This window comes from Bos indicus, chromosome 10 (assembly GCF_029378745.1).
Source record: "Bos indicus isolate NIAB-ARS_2022 breed Sahiwal x Tharparkar chromosome 10, NIAB-ARS_B.indTharparkar_mat_pri_1.0, whole genome shotgun sequence".
NCBI lineage: Eukaryota > Metazoa > Chordata > Mammalia > Artiodactyla > Bovidae > Bos > Bos indicus.
In genome coordinates this window covers 99,574,684-99,590,159 of record NC_091769.1, presented here as the reverse complement: position 1 = coordinate 99,590,159, position 15,476 = coordinate 99,574,684, and the positions used below count along the sequence as shown (strand labels likewise).

At 42.3% G+C, this 15,476-nt stretch overlaps 1 long non-coding RNA gene across 2 annotated transcripts in view; it reads left to right on the top strand.

Annotated features, from left to right (window-relative positions):
• LOC139185413 (uncharacterized) overlaps positions 1 to 13,546 on the top strand; it is a 58,446-nt gene extending 44,900 nt beyond the window's left edge. For both annotated transcript variants that reach the window (XR_011569043.1, XR_011569042.1), the window contains exon 3: positions 6,731 to 13,546. This is a non-coding gene — a long non-coding RNA (uncharacterized lncRNA). The remainder of the gene's footprint in view (positions 1 to 6,730) is intronic.
• Positions 13,547 to 15,476: the final 1,930 nt, after the last annotated feature.

Below are 15,476 nucleotides of genomic sequence, written 5' to 3'. Positions count from 1 at the left end.
GTAAGTTACCCCAGTATTCTTTCAATACATCTTGCTGGATTTCTAGGAGTCCTGACTAATACAGTTGACACAGTCAATAGTCCATACAACTGTAATTGTTCCATATGTGGTACAGATGACAGGAAGAATCAAATGACGGGAAGTCAGGAGTTAGAGAGATCCTTAGGGAAAGGGCAGGTAAGATGAGACGATTGACTAAAACTTTGACTTAGATGGATGGGGAGGAGCCTTTTGCTGCATAATATTCCAAGCCAGGATAATAGAATGTGTAAAAAGGCAATGGTCCCGATTCCAAAGATATAGTTGAGAGACAAAGAGTAGTTGGAGACGAGAGAGTATAAGAAGAGATAGGGTTGAAGAGGAACTTCACTGTTGAGGACTTTGAATACCAAGCTAAGAAGTTTGTGCTTTACTGTAACTATTATTGTTGCTTAGTCATTAAGTCATGTCTGATTCTTTGTGACCCTTTGGACGATAGCCCGCCAGGCTCTTCTGTCCATGGGATTTCCTGGGTGAGAATACTGAGTGGGTTGCCCTTTCCTCCTCCAGGGGATTTTTCTGACTCAGGCATCGAACCCCTGTCTCTTGAGTCTCCTGCACTGGCAGGCAGATTCTTCACCACTGAGCCACCTGGGAAGCCCCAAGGAGACTAAAAGCTTTCAACATGAAAGTGGTATTACTAAAGTAGTGTTTTAGAAATTTTGACATGGTAATGTGTAAGGTGAATTAAAGAAAGTAGGGAGTATATATGAGTTGGATATATGAGTTGGAAGACAACTGCAGTCATCCTGACATGAGTGACAAGAACCTGGGTCAGGGTGTTAGAAATGGAAATGGAGTGTCTTATTCATCTCTTCATCCTTCATATTACTTAGCAGAGTAGACTGATCATCTTGTAGGCACTCATCAAATTCTTGTTAATACATAAGGAATTTGTGGGGATTCTCTCCCCGGGACTAGGAAACGACGAACCTGAAAGAACAACACTTGGACAGTCTCTTGCAAGGACTGACAAATTTATTTCTGCAGTCGAGCCTTTTTATAGAAGCAGGAACAAAGAGCTTAGAGTATATGGCCAGCAGAGCGTGTACGGGGTTAAGACACAATCAGTAAAAAATGTTTCAAGGACAGTGCGTTCTAAATGACCCAGGTGTTTATCCCATGACCCGTTTTCCCAAGCAACATCCTTAATATTTATTATTAAATCTTGGCACCGAGCATAGCTAAAGGCAAGAGATGTTTTTCAGCCCGCAGTATGTAAAGCCGGGGTACTTCTGGCCCTTTGCCATTTTCCCAAGGACCTTCTCCTTCCAGGCTATTTTGCACTGCGCGTCCCAACAGAATTCAAGTCAAGTAATGTTATATTCATGTCATCAACATCTTATTTTAGAGTTTTTATTACAATTTAAAAATAAACTATATTGTTGGATTATTGAAGACAGTGAATATCAGTTGTCATTGAAATCCAATATAACCTCATAAATACATATGTTTCTTTGTTGTTCCTTTTAAGTCACACACACACAAAAAATCCATTGCTGGAGTAAGGTTTGTTGATGTGTTTATTAGAAACTTACTTTCTTATATCTTTAAAATCTATGTAGACTATTCTGTTTATTACTTCATAAGAAAATAGAATATCTTTAGCCACTTACAGGATTAATTGGTTTTCTATCAACGAAGAATACTGCTTATGAGCTTGATGAAAATACATGAAGCTTTCTTTTTCCTTATAACTTATCTTTTGAGAAAATGGCCAAAGACCATTAGTAATCATGACAGAAAATAGAACATGAAGATGCCTTATGGCTTCCCTGGTGGCTCAGATAGTAAAGAATGTGCCTGCAGTATGGCAGACCTCGTTTCATTCTCTTGGTTGGGAAAATCCCCTGGAGGAGGGCGTGGCAACCCAGTCCAGTATTCTTGCCTGGAGAATCCCCATGGATAGAGAAGCCTGACAGGCTACAGTCCATGGGTTTGAAAAGAGTCCGGCACTACTGAGAGACTGCACACAGTCAGTGGATCTCATATTTTGCATACTGTGCTTTTGACACTCTATTATTCTACCTCCTTTTATTAGTAGAACACCATGCCACCCCCTACTATGCATCTGTTCATGACTTTGCATTCAGAGATGTCATACTGGTAGCTTGAAATCCTGGTGGGAGTGGTGGAAGTATTTACATATCAGACATTGATAAACACTATAAATAAATTCTGTTGATTGTTTATTCTGTTGTATGGCCTGTGGGTCTGCGATCTGTTTTTGTAAACTAGATCTTCCTAGAATACATCCACTTATTTGCATATTGCTTATGCCTGCTTTCATACTACAGTGGGAATGTTGAGTAGTTGCAACAGAAACTTTATGACCCACAAGCCTGAAGTATGTGCTATGTGTCCTGTTAAGAAAAAGTTTGCTGATCCTTAGTCTAGACTTTAAAAGTGATGGAGAAAAATGTTAATAATCAAGATTAAACTTAAAAGTGTGTTGTGCTTATGGCTTTTCCTTGATGAATGACTGGCATTCTGATATGTCTTCATTCTTTCACACTTTACTCTTGAATATAATGAAAATATTATTCCATGTTGGAACTACATTTGATAATTCGTAATATTGGTTATCTAAGGAGACAAGAGGTCAGTCAAACTCAAGGAGAACATTCTGTGGGAATCAACTGCTGTGTGGAATTCATGATAAAAAAAAGTAGTCACAAAAACATATACTGTTATATTCCATTTCTGTGAAATGTTGAGCATAGGCAAATTCATAGAGACAGAAAGTATAAAGCTTTTCCATTTAGTGGTGTTTCTAGATTTGTTCACACAGTTCGGTCATCACCATGATATAATTTTAGAACACTTTCAATGCTGCCAAAAGAAATTCCATACATATTAGTAGTTATTCTCATTCCCCATTCACTTTACCTAAGAGCTAGGCAACCAGTGATGTTTTAGTGTATTCACAGAGCTATATAATGCTCTATAAATAGTGCACACTTTATTATTACTTGTAAAACATGATATACTTTTGTAGTTTATAGTAAAGATGCAGTGTATAAGATATTTCTTTTTTCAAAAAGGTTCATTGTTGATACTACAAAGCTACAGTAATCAAAACAACATGGTATCAGCACAGAAACAGACATATAGATCAATGGCACAGACTAGGAAGCCCAGAAATAAACCCACACACCTACAGTCAATCTTTGACACAGGAAGCAAGAATATACAAGGGATAAAAGACAGTTTCTTCAAGTGTGTTGGGAAAGTTGGACAGTTGCATGCAAAGTCAGAGCACACCCTCACACTATATGCAATAAACTCAAAATGGCTTAAAGGCTTAAATATAAGATGACACCATAGAACTCCTATAAGAGGGGCTTCCCTGGTGGCTCATTGGTGAAGAATCTGCCTGCCAAAGCAGGAGACATGGATCCTTGGTCCGGGAAGATCCCATGTGGTTCAGAGCAACTAATAAGCCTGTGCACCACAAGTATTGGGCTTGTGCTCTAGAGCCCACAAGCAAGAATTACTGAACTATGTGCCACAAACCCTGAAGCCAGCTTCCCTAGAGCCTGTGCTCCATGACAAGAGAAGCCACTGCAATGAGAAACCTGTGCACAGCAGTTAGAGAGCAGCCCCCGCTCACTGCAATTAGAGAAGACCCTGTACAGCAACAAAGGCCCTGCACAGCAGTTAGAGAGCACCCCCGCTCACTGCAATTAGAGAAGACCCTGTACAGCAACAGAGGCCCAGCACAGCCAAGTAAATAGAAACAAAATTTTATATATATAATAAAAAACTAGAACACCAGCAAAACATTCTTCAGCATACATTGTGCCAATATTTTCTTAGACAATAGAAATAATAGCAAGACAATAGAAATAAAAGCAAAAGTAAACAAATGGGACTTAATCAAAATTACAAGCTTTTGCACAGCAAAGGAAACCATAAAACAAAGAGACAACATAAGGACTAGGAGAAAATATTTGCAAATGATGCAACCAACAGGGCTTAATTTCCAAAATATGCAACCAGTGCATTTAACAAAAAGACAAACGACTCAGTCGAAAATGGGCAGGAGACCCAAACAGATATTTCTCCAAGGAAGATGTAGAGATAGTCAAGAGACACATGAAAAGATGCTCAATGTTGATAGTTATTAGAGAAATGCAAACCAAGACTACAATTAGGTATTACCTCACACCAGAGAGAATAGCCATCATCAAAAAGTTCACAAATAAATGCTAAAGAGAGTGTGGAGAAAAATGAACCCTCCTACACTGTTGGACAGTTGTTATTTGTGAATTTTTAAATAATGGCTATTCTGATTGGTGTGAGGAGATAGCTCATTGTAGTCTTGATTTGCATTTCTCTAATAATTAGCGATGTTGAGCATCTTTTCACATTCCTCTTAGCCGTCTCTACGTCCCAGGCAGCTCATTGGTAAAGAATCCACCTGCCAAGCAGGAGATTCAGGTTTGATCCCTGGGTCAGGAAGATCCCCAGAGAAGGAAATGGCAACCCACTCCAGTATTCTTGCCTGGCATATCCCATGGACAGTGCAATCTGGCGGGCTACAGTCCATGGGGTCAGTCCTACACGTATTATCGACTAAGCAGCAATAGCAGCATACTGTTGGAACATACATTGGTGCAGCCAGTATGTAAAACAGCATTAAGGTTCCTCAAAAAGCTAGAGTTGCCATTATGATCCAGCAGTCCCACTTCTGAACATATATATCTGGTCAAAACTATCATTTAGAGAGACACTTGCACCCCTATGTTCATAGCAAAAGTATTCACAACAGCCAAGACATGGGACAACCTGTGTTAATTTCAGACATCCTGAGAGTTCTTCACTGGTGAAGGGAGAGTTGGGGAGAAGTAGCGTCCTGCCCTGTCAGTGGTTTCTTGGAATGACGTCGTAGGTGGCTCTGAGGTTACCTCACCCTCCTACCTCATTGGGATTGCTGCCCTTTCAGTCTGGTGAAAATCCCATGCTTAGTCTTTATGGCACTAAATGTTCACTGTGCCCTGCTGGTGGCTGGGGGCCTTGGAGGGGTTGTAGACACTTAGAATGAGAAGCACCAAGTGAAAATAGAGAAAAGAGAAGCTGCATTTTCCAGTCCAGAACTGAACCAGGGTAATGCAAACGCCTACACTTTTATGTCATTTACTAATTAGACACCTGCGGGAAATATGCAACAAATACCAGTGGAATGAAGAACCTGGGTGGAAGCTACTCTGGATGCTCTAATGTGCCAGGTCTAGGAATGTGCCAGAGGCTTTGTTGTTGCTCAGTTGTTAAGTCATGTCTGACTCTTTGAGACTTGGTGGACTGCACCACACCAGACTTCACTGTCCTTCACTGTCTTCCAGAATTGGCTCAAACTCATCTCCATTGAGTTGATAATACCATCCAACAATTTTATCCTCTGTTTTCCCCTTCTTCTCCCACCTTCAATCTTTCCCAGCATCAGGATCTTTTCCAAAGTCAGTTCTTCGAATCAGGTGGCCAAAGTATTGGAGCTTCAGCTTCAGCATCAGTCCTTTCAATGAATGTTCAGGATTGATTTCTTTTAGGATGGACTGGTTTAATTTCCTTGCAGTCCAAGGGACTCTCAAGAGTCTTCTCTGGCACCACAGTTTGAAAGCATCGATTCTTCAGTGTTCAACCTTCATAGTCTAACTTTCACATCTGTATATAACTATGGGAAATCCTTTTAAATTGCTTTTGTGGAGTCAAAATACAGACTATCTCTTCCAATTTATGACTAGTGGTGGATTTCATTATTCATGGACTAGCGAAGCCCCGAATCCTGAAAAAGGTAACAGAACCAGTACACATAAATTCTGCTCCATTTGGAGCCCAAGAAAGATGACTGACAGGCAGGCCGCTGCTCTAGGCTGTCACTCCTGCAGCCTAACCTCTGCATTCGGATATTGAACAGGCCTTGTGAAATCTGAGTGAGGCTCCTGATGAAATTTTTTTTTTATTCTGAATAATCAAATTTTGAGAATGTGGAACAGGAAAGTGCTGTCACATTGCATTAGGTTAGCACTGTGACTTCCATGGAAATTGTCAGGTAACTTGATTGCCATGGCCCAATCATTTACAAGCATAACTTAGTTCACTTAGAGTTAAAAGAATGAATAAGTAATAAAATGTCCTATTTGGGGTTGTTGAAGGCAAGCCAAAAAAAAAAACTATAGTGAATCCAGTGATTCACAGGAGTTGTGGGGCCTGGCTGCTAGGATTAGAATGGACACCCAAAGCCTGTAATGCTAGATGAATGTTCATGATTTCTTTCAATTATCCCATGCTTTATAGCCCATGCAGGAGCTGTGCACTTCTCTAATTGTGAGAGAAATGCAAATCAAAACAACAATGAGCTTCGGCCTCACACCAGTCAGAATGGCAATCACCAGAGCACCTACAAACAATAAATGCTGAAGAGGCTCTGTTGACAAGGGAACTCCCCTGCACTGTTGGTGGGAATGTAGACCGGCACAGCCACTTTGGAGAACAGTGTGGAGGTTCCTCAAAAAACCAAAAATGGAGCCACCACATAGATTCTCCTTAGGTTATTGAGAAAATAATTTGAAGGCCGCTTTAAGCATATTCCTGTCTTTTTTCTTTCTAATTTTAAAAGAAGATTTTGTCATGTTATCTTCAACTGGATAGTAAAATTCACGAGGTGATGAATGTTTTCTTTCTCCTTAAGTGATCCCAGTTCTTCAATGGATTTCACTGAAGATAGACATATGGTCTTGCAACAATCACCCCATCAGTCTGAAAGATGGTTATAAAGAATGAATTGGATAATCTCGAGACAAAAGGCAAGAACAGTACTCTTGATTTTTATCTTGCAAATCGTAGAGTTCATAATTTATGTTTCCTGAGTGTTCCTGTGGACCATTCTTTCCTTCTGTAAACTGTGAGGTGAGCACTAACACCACCATCAGTTTTGTTTTATCAGATCCAGGGTTAGGGAGGAATTCTAAAGGAAATCAGTCCTGAATATTCATTGGAAGGACTGATGCTGAAGTGGCCACCAGATGCGAAGAACTAACTCATTGCAAAAGACCCTGATGCTGGGAAGGATTGAAGATGGGAGGAGAAGGGGATGACAGAGGATGACATGGTTGGATGGCATCGCCGACTCAATGGACACGAGTTTGAGCAAACTCCGGAGGCTGGTGATGGACCGGGAAGCCTGGTGTGCTGCAGTCCATGGGGTGACAAAGAGTCAGACACGACTGAGTGACTGAACTGACTGACTGACTGACTGAGGGAGCAATCAGCCACTCGTTCAGCTTTTCATGGGTCTTGAGCTCCAGGAAGATGAGAAAGTCCTCCCCAGAGCATTCACATACTCCAGGACTGCCTTTCCAGCTCCATGATGTGCCATGGCCCTCTTCTCATCTATTACACGGTTGACTTTCCTGAGTGATCACGAAATTCCTTACCAGTTTTAACAGATTATGATTCATTTCTGGTTTTCCCAGTGTAGTTTTCAGGGTTGTTTTTGTCTTACATAGAATCCCTTGGCAGCTTATCCAAAGTTGAGATAGGCAAACCCACATTGACAGGCTTGGATTTTTACTGATATGGGGAGTGTCCCCAGGTGGTACTAGTGTTGAAGAGCATCCCCCAAAGCAGAAGACTTGAGAGATGTGGGTTCAATCCCTGGGTTGGAAGAGCCCTGGAGAAAGCCATGGCAACCCACTCCAGTATTCTTGCCTGGGAAATCCCATGGACACAGGAGCCTGGTGGGCTATCGTCTGGGGTTACAAAGAGTGGGATGTGACTGAAGCAACTGAGCATGGAGAGTGTCTAGGATAATACCAATAAGTAAAAATGAGCAAATAATATGTGCAGTGTGATTCCAGTTCTCTACCTATTTTTTTTTTTCCTGCTACTTGTAGAGGTGTGACATTGGGAAAGTTGATTATCCTCTGTGAGCCTGTTTCCTTAAATGTGCACAACAATGTGTACCTGGCAAGGATGATGTGAGGACTAACCGTCATGCACTTGAAGGTCTTTTACAAATTTTGACAAGTCACCCTCATATTAACTTGCTAGAGCTTCCATCACAAAGTATCACAGACTGAGTGGCTTAAATAACAGAAATTTATCTCCTCACAGTCCTGGAGGCTAGAAGCTTGTGATCAAGGTGCTGGCAGAGTTGGCCTCTTCCGAGGCCTGTTTCCTTGGCTTCCCTGTGTCATCACGTGGTCTTCTTTCTGTGAGTGTCTGTGTCCCAACTTCCTCTGCTAAGGACACCAGTCATTTATTGGATTAGGTCTGCCCTGTGTGTGCACATGTGCTCGGTCACATCTGATTCTTTGTGACCCCAAGGACTGTAGCCCGCCAGGCTCCTCTGTCCATGGGATTCTCCAGGCAAAGATACTGGAGTGGGCTGCCATTTCCTACTCCAGGGGATCTTCCCAACCCAGAGACTGAACCCAAGTCTCTTCTGCCTTCTGCACTGGCAGGCAGATTTTTCTTTTTTTAACCACTGGTGCCACCTGGGAGGTCCACTGCTGCTGCTGCTGCTAAGTCGCTCCAGTCGTGCCCGACTCTGTGTGACCCCATAGATGGCAGCCCACCAGGCTCCCCCGGGATTCTCCAGGCAAGAACACTGGAGTGGGATGCCATTTCCTTCTCCAATGCATGAAAGTGAAAAATGAAAGTGAAGTCGCTCAGTCGTGTCTGACTCTTCGAGACCCCATGGACTGCAGCCCACCAGGCTCCTCCATCCATGGGATTTTCCAGGCGAGAGTACTGGAGTGTGGTGCCATCGCCTTCTCCGGGGAGGTCCACTAGCAACCTCATTTTGCCTTAATTACCTCTTCAAAGACTCTGTCTCCAAATACAGTCATGGTCTGAGGAACTACGGGTTAGGACCTCAACACAGGAATCTTGAGAGACACAAGTCAGCCCATAAACATACCTCCTGCACAGCTGACAGCCCATTCCCACCAGGCTCTGTACTGATCATCCAACTCTCATAGAAACTAATTCCCTCTGTCTGGAATGTCAGACCTGCCTCCTTGACAGGTCCAGCCCTTCCTTCCTGAAGCTCAGCTCAAATGTAGGAATCTTTAGGAAGTGTTTTGATTCTAATCATAAGGAATTCATCCTTGCCTCTAGATCCCAGGGCTCTCTGCTTGCATCTGTAACAGAGCAACAATTTTACATAATTCTGCATAACATACATAATTTACATAATCCTACAGGCTTAGGGCAGGTTCTGGCAGGTGTTCTAGAAATAACCTGGAGAACTGCACTGAATGCCAGTTAATTAAACCAACACTTTCCCTTCATCTGACTTAGTTGAGAAATACCTTCATTTAACAGTTGACAGAGGATTCTGAGGGCAACAGAGACGAGAGGATCTCAACAGTCCATTAAGACAGGATAAATCAGCTTGTTTATCTTCCTTCCTGTGTATTTTATATTTAAGAAACCTATTTTAGGATATGTTGGAGGCAGCCTAATATTTTTAGATGGTAACACAAATGTAAAATGAGTTTCCTGATTTATAGATATCCTTTGAATTTTTAATCAATATGAGAAAAGCTTTTCTACTGAGGAAGTCCAGAATATCACATGGGGGTGATTATTTAAACTGCTTGTGTAGGAGGATAAACACTTCAAAAAGTCTGCTGTGAAAATGTGCACAGATTATCTAAACAGGACTATGTTTCAAGATGTAAGGCATGTACATACTCATATTTTATTTTGTGCCAACAATTTAGTTGAAAATGGATGCCCTAAGGATAGTTGGGATTATGGCATAACTCAGTGAGTTGGTTACCTGGAATCTTCCTCAATTAAAGGATTTTCTCTTTCTCACAGCACCTCGATTCCAAACAAGTAGGGTTTAATGAAGTCTTTCAGCTCAGAGTGGGCCCCTCACACTTCCCTTTTCCAGGCTCAATGGCTGTACAAATCTGGAGCAACACCACACTCATTAAGAGATGCCTTTCTGTTGATAGCTCAGGTCATGGAGGATTTCACACATCTTTGCACAGTCTAGAGATTTCTGTACTTTATTGCTGTTACATTAGAAATCACCTTTTTTTTTTAACTGACTGTTGCTAATGTATAACTTGAAAAAATTATGTGTTACTTACATTTTGTGCAAGTTCAGTAAAGGATTTCTGAATGGATGAATAAATGAACTGAAAACTGAGATCTTGTCCAGAAAACTTCCAAGTCTTTAAAATGTTTGGAAGCCATTTAATTTCTCCTGTCTTTCTTCCTTCATGATGTCATCACACACTTAGTCTTCAAGCAAAGGCACTCGGGAGCTGCAGTTGACACCTCTTCTCTCGTGTCTTCTGTGAGTAAGTCCTACAGCTTCTCTCAAATGTTATCTCTGCTCCATTCCCTCTGCCTCAGCTTAGATGGTCTCCCTTCATCTACGCTTCACTATTTCATGGAATTGTGACAAAACTGGTTTGACTGCATGTGACCGAGACCTAAAGTTCAGTTCAGTTCAATTCAATCACTTAGTCGTGTCCGACTCTTTGCGACCCCATGGACTGCAGCACACTAGGCCTCCCTGTCCATCACCAACTCCTGGAGTTTACTCAAACTCATGTCTATTGAGTCGGTGATGCCATCCAACCATCTCATCCTCTGTCATCCCCCTCTCCTCCTGCCTTCAGTCTTTCCCAGCATCAGGGTCTTTTCCAATGAGTCAACTCTTCGCATCAGGTGGCCAAAGTATTGGAGTTTCAGCTTCAGCATCAGTCCTTCCAGTGAACACCCAGGACTGATCTCCTTTAGGATGGACTGGTTGGACCTTCTTGCAGTCCAAGGGACTCTCAAGAGTCTTCTCCAACACCACAGTTCAAAAGCATCAATTCTTTGGTGCTCAGCTTTCTTTATAGTCCACCTCTCACATCCATACATGACTACTGGAAAAACCATAGCTTTGACTAGATGGACCTTTGTTGGCTAAAGACCTAAGTACCAGTGGCTTAAAACACAAGACAGGAGGGTTTTTCTCTGTCAACAATCCAGGCTGGTCTGCAGCCTCTTCTTCTTCAGAAGCTCAGATTCCTTCTGCTAGGGAATTCCTCCTCCTTCTGGTGGTGCTCTCATCTACATGGTCCAAGATGGCTTGCCGCCATCCCTGAATTCCAGGAAGAAAGAAGGGGGATATGAGAAATGAGAGGGTATTTTTAACCTTTCCTTTAAGTAGGAACCTAGAGTTTCCCATGTAATTTAGAATCCCATCCCACTGAGCAGGATTAGTTACATGGCTCCACTTCATTGCAAGGAGTTAACTAGGAAATGTAGTCTTCATTCTGGGCAGCCTATGTCCAGGTAAAAATTCAACCCCTATGTAAGAAGAGAGAATGGATATTGGATGGATATTGGTGAACAGCTTACAGTCTTGACCTCGTCACCTAACTTACTTTCCTGCTTCCTGCCTCCCAAATTGCTCCTTTTACTCAACTCATACCAGAAGCAATCTGGCCACATCTCTTTCTGCTCAAAAATCATGCACCAACCTCTTGACTGCCTGGACATAAACTCTTAGTTCTCAACATGGACTGAACAGACTTCATGATCTGGTTCCTATCCACCTCAGCTCCTATTTCTGTCCTCCTTGCACCTTATTCTCCAACACTGAACTCTGTTATTTTTCCACGAGTAACATAGTGTCTCATGCCTCAGTGCCTTTGCACCTGCTATTTCTTTGAAAATCAAACTCAGGAGTCACTTCTTTCAGGAAATATTTTCTGTTACTCTCTCTGCTCCTAGCCTTAATCAAGAGACTTCATTGGACACTCTTTATACCTCATACCTGTATTTACCCATTCCATTTTTTGGTTTTAATATATTAAGTAATCACTTATTTCCTCTTCTACACCACGAGCATGATCAGATTCACCTTTATATCCTCAGAATTCAGCTCAATGCTTGCCACAGAGCAGATAAATAACTATGTATTTACTCTTGATTGAATGAATGAATGAACAAGTGACAGAAGTGATATGACCTCAGTACCCGCTTAGAGCTTTTAACCTTTTACATGGTGTTCTCTTTTAATAAAAACTCCTTGTGAGCCCGTATTCTGTTTGAGGTACATTTACTTTGTTTGTGTAAGAGTATTAGCCTAGTTGGGCTTCCCAGGTGGTACTGACGGTAAAGAACCCGCTTGCAAATGCAGGAGACATAAGAGACGTTGGTTTGGTTCCTGGGTTGGGAAGAGCTTCTGGAGGAAGGCAAAGCAACCCACTCCACTATTCTTGCCTGGAGAATCCCATGGACAGAGGAGCCTGGCGGGGTACAATCCATGAGGTCGCAGAGTCAGACACAACCAAAGTGACTTAGCATGCACACACGTATTAGCATAGTTATCTAACTTAACCTTTATGGATAGCCCTGTGAGACAGTCATCATGATTCTCATTCTACAGGTGGGAAAACGAGGCATGGAGACTTAGTTTAAATAACCCATCTCATCTCTTAATTGTATTGATTGTAGGGAAGGTGTTGCATGGAAGAGTGGAGGGGAGTTTTGCCTCGGGTGGTAGGTATCCTGTAGGTATATTGAAGTGGTAGTTATTGGGCCCTTGTCTAAATCTATAATTTATTAGCTTGAGTGATCAGCTTTTCTTTCCTTTTCTGGGCTTCAGTTTTCTCATCTGTAATAGGAAGGATTGGCTTGAAGATCCCTAAGTTTCCTTCCAAATCTAAAAATCAGTGATTTTCTTACTTCTCTAATACAGAAAAGTGAAATATAACCCTCCTCCACACCAATATGCTGCATTCACACAGCTGTGCTTTTGCTAAAAATGGACACTTTCTAAATGTTAAAAGAGTACATGGTAGAGAATAGTCAGTTTAGATAAAAAAAAAAAAAAAAACCCCAACTCTGCTAAAGGATTAACACAAAAGCCCTGGATACCACTCAACAGAAAATCTCCCCAGAAAGGAATATGTATAATGGCATTGCTTTGACTGGAGGTTTTTTTTTTTTTTAGACTGCATCCAGACATATTTAGTCACCAAGCACATTTTGGATCTAGGAGGAGTGCAGTTGAAACATAGCCAGAAATGCACCCTGGTTTCTCTCTATGCCATGAGTCCACAACATATGACTTCTGTGTGTGATGACAAAGTTTGTGCAGGTCTTTTCCCTCATTGAGCTATCCTGGAAACTGGAAGAGTCTGTTAAACAATCTCGCTTCTTCCGCACCAGGGTTCTGAAACAACTCAGTTCAGTTCAGTTCAATCGCTCAGTCGTGTCTGACCCTTTGCGACCCCATGAATCACAGCACGCCAGGCCTCCCTGTCCATCACCAACTCCCGGAGTTCACCCAGACTCACGTCCATCGAGTCAGTGATGCCATCCAGCCATCTCATCCTCTGTCATCCCCTTCTCCTCCTGCCTTCAGTCTTTCCCAGCATCAGAGTCTTTTCCAATGAGTCAACTCTTCACATGAGGTGGCCAAAGTATTGGAGTGTCAGCTTCAGCATCAGTCCTTCCAAAGAAATCCCAGAGCTGATCTCCTTCAGAATGGACTGGTTGGGTCTCCTTGCAGTCCAAGGGACTCTCAAGAGTCTTCTCCAACACCACAGTTCAAAAGCATTACTTCTTCGGCGATCAGCCTTCTTCACAGTCCAACTCTCACATCCATACATGACCACAGGAAAAACCATAGCCTTGACTAGACGGACCTTTGTTGGCAAAGTAATGTCTCTGCTTTTGAATATGCTATCTAGGTTGGTCATAACTTTCCTTCCAAGGAGTAAGCATCTTTTAATTTCATGGCTGCAGTCACCATCTGCAGTGATTTTGGAGCCCCCCCAAAAATAAAGTCTGACACTGTTATGGAATGAAGCAGGGAAAAGACTAATAGAGTTTTTCCAAGAAAATGCACTGGTTATAGCAAACACCCTCTTCCAACAACACAAGAGAAGACTCTACACATGGATATCACCAGATGGTCAACACCGAAATCAGATTGATTATATTCTTTGCAGCCAAAGATGGAGAAGCTCTATACAGTCAACAAAAACAAGACCAGGAGCTGACTGTGGCTCAGATCATGAACTCCTTATTACCAAATTCAGACTTAAATTTAAGAAAGTAGGGAAAACCACTAGACCATTCAGTTATGACCTAAATCAAATCACTTATGATTATACAGTGGAAGCAAGAAATAGATTTAAGGGCCTAGATCTGATAGATAGAGTGCCTGATGAACTATGGAATGAGGTTCGTGACATTGTACAGGAGACAGGGATCAAGACCATCCCCATGGAAAAGAAATGCAAAAAAGCAAAATGGCTGTCTGGGGAGGCCTTACAAATAGCTGTGAAAAGAAGAGAAGCGAAAAGCAAAGGAGAATAGGAAAGATATAAGCATCTGAATGCAGAGTTCCAAAGAATAGCAAGAAGAGATAAGAAAACCTTCCTCAGCGATCAATGCAAAGAAATAGAGGAAAACAACAGAATGGGAAAGACTAGAGATCTCTTAAAGAAAATTAGAGATACCAAGGGATGCAAAGATGGGCTCGATAAAGGACAGAAACAACTAAAAACAAGGCCAATTTTTCATCGGGGGAAATAAATATATCACCTTTGTGGTGATAACAGTGATACTGGAGAACACAGTTTCTGTTGGTGGTCAAGGCGACTTTCTAATCCTGAAGCCTAGAGTCAGACAGACATCCACCAGCCCTGCTAGATGAAGAGAAGCCTTTTGCCCAACAAGGGATGAACGAAGCATTTGGTTTCTCCACACAAACTCACTATGGCGCTGGTTACCCACTCAAGCTCTTCTTCCCTTCCCTGACAACAATACAGCCCCCATCTTTCAGTGGGGCCTGGGGGCTCCTCAGAGTAAAGATGCCATTCCCCAAGCTCTCTTGCAATAGGTGTGGCCATTTGACTCTGCTCAAGGACATGGGAGTAAAAGGACGGGTTTGTGCCTCATTCTAGGATGAATGAGGGTCTGCATTCTTCCCACTAGGTTTCCTCTTCCCTTCCAGCAAGAGTGTCCATGTGGACCAAGAAATGGAAACTGAGTTCTGAGGATGGGACCCCGGGGACATCATGCCAGAGCTGGACTGCTCACCTCAGACTTTATTTATGGGAGAGAGATGACCTGTATCTTGTTTAATTATTATTCAGTCCTGGAGGATAGTTGGGTTTCGTGTTACTTCAGGCTGAGCCCAGTTCTGACTGATACACTCTCCAATCAGATGCGTCATTCCATCTCCTCAGGCCGTGGCAGTTTATTTAATTCTCATAACAGTCCTACAAGGTAAATACTAGTACTATCCCCATGATAAACTCCTCCACAGATGATGTAACAGAGGCCCAGAGAGGTCAGGTAACTTGCTCCAGATGACAGTGCTCAGGAGTGATGGAGCATGGATGCAACCCTAGGCAGGCTAGCTCTTCTGCATTCCCTTGAGACACCAGGCAGTTTCCTAG